Source organism: Entelurus aequoreus, linkage group LG05 (genome assembly GCF_033978785.1).
Source record: "Entelurus aequoreus isolate RoL-2023_Sb linkage group LG05, RoL_Eaeq_v1.1, whole genome shotgun sequence".
NCBI classification, from domain to species: Eukaryota; Metazoa; Chordata; class Actinopteri; order Syngnathiformes; family Syngnathidae; genus Entelurus; species Entelurus aequoreus.
This window is the reverse complement of record NC_084735.1, coordinates 78,749,298-78,754,297: the sequence shown is the minus strand read 5'-3', so window position 1 is coordinate 78,754,297 and position 5,000 is coordinate 78,749,298. Positions and strand designations below refer to the sequence as shown.

Below are 5,000 nucleotides of genomic sequence, written 5' to 3'. Positions count from 1 at the left end.
GCATTTTTTTTTAATATGGAAAAAGATGGGGTAAAAATTTTTTTTTTTGTTTTAGTATATTTTTGTTTGAGGACAAACATGACACAAACCTTCCCAATTGTGATAAATCCCACTGTTTAATATGTATGCTTCACTGATGAGAGTATTTGGTGAACATCGTTTTGTCCTACTAGTTTTGGCGGTTCTTGAACTCACCATAGTGTGGACTGTGACGGAACAGTTTGCTTTGTCTCATTTTGTCCACCAAATGTTTTATACTGTGCGTGAATGCACAAAGGTGCACTTTGTTGATGTTATTGACTTGTTGGGAGCGCTAATCAGGGCATATTTGGTCAGTGCATGAGTGCAAGCTAATCCATGCTAACATGCTATTTAGGCTAGCTGTATGTACATATTGCATCTTTATGCCTCGTTTGTAGGTATATTTAAAATAATTTAATATCCTTCACTTTTATTCTCTTTGTACATAATTTAGTTTTGCATGTCTCATGACACATTATCTGTATGTAATATTGGCTGCATTTCTGATAATTGTTTGTGTGCCATGTTGTTCCAGACCACAGCAAACATTATAAATTGTAATAAATCTATGAAAAGAAGACAGCCTTAACTTGGACACACACATCTACACCTTTGGCCATTAAAAGCCAGTTCATTTCCAGGAGTTATCTCACCTTCTGAGTAGCCTCTGATTTACTAATGGTTTCTAATGTTGTAAAAATGTGTAGGATAAATATTACATTTCAACATTTCTGTCAACAAAGATTTGCTTCAGCCTGTGACACATAGTCATTTTGATAGTAGGCTATTATAGCTAATATAGACACTTACATCATGTGTTGCCTTCATGATAACACTTATATAAGACTTTTAAAGTCATTTTGATAGTAGGCCATTACAGCTAATATAGACACTTTCGTCATGTGTTGCCTTCATTATAACACTTATATAAGACTTTTAAAGTCATTTTGATAGTAGGCTATTATAGCTAATATAGACACTTTCATCATGTGTTGCCTTCATTATAAGACTTATATAAGACTTTTAAAGTCATTTTGATAGTAGGCCATTACAGCTAATATAGACACTTTCGTCATGTGTTGCCTTCATTATAGCACTTATATAAGACTTTTAAAGTCATGTTGATAGTAGGCTATTATAGCTAATATAGACACTTGCGTCATGTGTTGCCTTCATTATAAGACTTATATAAGACTTTTAAAGTCATTTTGATAGTAGGCTATTATAGCTAATATAGACACTTTCGTCATGTGTTGCCTTCATTATAACACTTATATAAGACTTTTAACGTCATTTTGATAGTAGGCTATTATAGCTAACATAGACACTTTCGTCATGTGTTGCCTTGCCTTCATTATAACACTTACATAAGACTTTTAAAGTAATTTTGATAGTAGGCCATTATAGCTAATATAGACTCTTTTGTCATGTGTTGCCTTCATTATAACACTTATATAAGACTTTTAAAGTAATTTTGATAGTAGGCCATTAGTCATGTGTTGCCTTCATTATAACACTTATATAAGACTTTTAAAGTCATTTTGATAGTAGGCTATTATAGCTAATATAGACACTTTTGGCATGTGTTGCCTTCATTATAACACTTATATAAGACTTTTATCGTCACTTTGATAGTAGGCTATTATAGCTAATATAAACACTTTCGTCATGTGTTGCCTTCATTATAACACTTACATAAGACTTTTAAAGTAATTTTGATAGTAGGCTATTATAACTAATATAGACACTTATGTCATGTGTTGCCTTCATTATAACACTTGTATAAGACTTTTAACATCATTTTGATAGTAGGCTATTATAGCTAATATAGACACTTTCGTCATGGGTTGCCTTCATTATAACACTTACATAAGACTTTTAAAGTAATTTTGATAGTAGGCTATTACAGCTAATATAGACACTTATGTCATGTGTTGCCTTCATTACAACACTTGTATAAGACTTTTAAAGTAATTTTGATAGTAGGCTATTACAGCTAATATAGACACTTTTGTCATGTGTTGCCTTCATTATAAGACTTATATAAGACTTTTAAAGTCATTTTGATAGTAGGCTATTATAGCTAATATAGACACTTACATCATGTGTTGCCTTCATGATAACACTTATATAAGACTTTTAAAGTCATTTTGATAGTAGGCCATTACAGCTAATATAGACACTTTCGTCATGTGTTGCCTTCATTATAAGACTTATATAAGACTTTTAAAGTCATTTTGATAGTAGGGCATTACAGCTAATATAGACACTTGCGTCATGTGTTGCCTTCATTATAAGACTTATATAAGACTTTTAAAGTCATTTTGATGGTAGGTTATTATAGCTAATATAGACACTTTCGTCATGTGTTGCCTTTATTATAACACTTACATAAGACTTTTAAAGTCATTTTGATAGTAGGCTATTACAGCTAATATAGACACTTTTGGCATGGGTTGCCTTCATTATAACACTTATATAAGACTTTTAAAGTCATTTTGATAGTAGGCTATTATAGCTAATATAGACACTTTCGTCATGTGTTGCCTTTATTATAACACTTACATAAGACTTTTAAAGTCATTTTGATAGTAGGCTATTACAGCTAATATAGACACTTTCGTCATGTGTTGCCTTCATTATAACACTTATATGAGACTTTTAAAGTCATTTTGATAGTAGGCTATTATAGCTAATATAGACACTTTCGTCATGTGTTGCCTTTATTATAACACTTACATAAGACTTTTAAAGTCATTTTGATAGTAGGCTATTACAGCTAATATAGACACTTTTGGCATGTGTTGCCTTCATTATAACACTTATATAAGACTTTTAACGTCATTTTGATAGTAGGCTATTATAGCTAATATAGACACTTTCGTCATGTGTTACCTTGCCTTCATTATAACACTTACATAAGACTTTTAAAGTAATTTTGATAGTAGGCCATTATAGCTAATATAGACTCTTTTGTCATGTGTTGCCTTCATTATAACACTTATATAAGACTTTTAAAGTCATTTTGATAGTAGGCTATTACAGCTAATATAGACACTTTTGGCATGTGTTGCCTTCATTATAACACTTATATAAGACTTTTATCGTCACTTTGATAGTAGGCTATTATAGCTAATATAAACACTTTCGTCATGTGTTGCCTTCATTATAACACTTACATAAGACTTTTAAAGTAATTTTGATAGTAGGCTATTATAGCTAATATAGACACTTATGTCATGTGTTGCCTTCATTATAACACTTGTATAAGACTTTTAACATCATTTTGATAGTAGGCTATTATAGCTAATATAGACACTTTCGTCATGTGTTGCCTTCATTATAACACTTACATAAGACTTTTAAAGTAATTTTGATAGTAGGCTATTACAGCTAATATAGACACTTTCGTCATGTGTTGCCTTCATTATAAGACTTATATAAGACTTTTAAAGTCATTTTGATAGTAGGCCATTACAGCTAATATAGACTCTTTCGTCATGTGTTGCCTTCATTATAACACTTATATAAGACTTTTAAAGTCATTTTGATAGTAGGCTATTATAGCTAATATAGACACTTTCGTCATGTGTTGCCTTTATTATAACACTTACATAAGACTTTTAAAGTGATTTTGATAGTAGGCTATTATAGCTAATATAGACACTTTCGTCATATGTTGCCTTTATTATAACACTTACATAAGACTTTTAAAGTCATTTTGATAGTAGGCTATTACAGCTAATATAGACATTTTTGGCATGTGTTGCCTTCATTATAACACTTATATAAGACTTTTAACGTCATTTTGATAGTAGGCTATTATAGCTAATATAGACACTTTCGTCATGTGTTGCCTTGCCTTCATTATAACACTTACATAAGACTTTTAAAGTAATTTTGATAGTAGGCCATTATAGCTAACAGACTCTTTTGTCATGTGTTGCCTTCATTATAACACTTACGTAAGACTTTTAAAGTCATTTTGATAGTAGGCTATTACAGCGAATATAGACACTTTTGGCATGTGTTGCCTTCATTATAACACTTATATAAGACTTTTAACGTCATTTTGATAGTAGGCTATTATAGCTAATATAAACACTTTCGTCATGTGTTGCCTTCATTATAACACTTACATAAGACTTTTAAAGTAATTTTGATAGTAGACTATTACAGCTAATATAGCCACTTCTGTCATGTGTTGCCTTCATTATAACACTTGTATAAGACTTTTAAAGTCATTTTGATAGTAGGCCATTATAGCTAATATAGACTCTTTTGTCATGTGTTGCCTTCATTATAACCCTTATAAAAGACTTTTAAAGTCATTTTGATAGTAGGCTATTAGTCATGTGTTGCCTTTGTTATAACACTTATATAAGACTTTTAAAGTCATTTTGATAGTAGTCTATTATAGCTAATATAGACACTTACGTCAATTGTTGTCTTCATTATAACACTTATATACGGCTTTTCATTTTTGCGGCTCCAGACAGATTTGTTTTTGGTATTTTTGGTCCAATATGACTCTTTCAACGTTTTGGGTTGCCGACCCCTGATCTAACCGGACCGAACGTGTCACGCGTGTGAACGCACTCTTAAATCGTCTTTCATCTGTCACGTCCCGCTGCTGCCAGATACATTATTTATTTTTATTTTTTTTCACAACACAAAAAGCCAGGCATGAGTAATCGCCATGATGGCCTCATGCTGGATATGCACAGCACACTCTGGGGGTTTAGCACAAAAAAATAAAAAATAAATAAATAAAAAAAAAAGTCATCAAAATGTTAATGTGGACGGATGAGGATGCGCAGAGAATCAAAGGGAAGCATGACTAAGCAGAAAGCTGATGGGAAGAAGAAGTGAAAAATGAGCTGCAGTCAGACAAATAAATAAATATACCAAGTGAGTACGCGCGGATTTGGCGACGAGCACGATACCGGATGGTTCCGAGGCGCTGAATGGAAAACGCG

At 31.8% G+C, this 5,000-nt stretch overlaps 1 protein-coding gene across 2 annotated transcripts in view; it reads right to left on the bottom strand.

Moving 5' to 3' along the window:
• The window catches only part of gria4b (glutamate receptor, ionotropic, AMPA 4b), a 330,486-nt gene that overhangs the window by 59,006 nt on the left and 266,480 nt on the right, over positions 1–5,000 (bottom strand). The window lies entirely within an intron of this gene.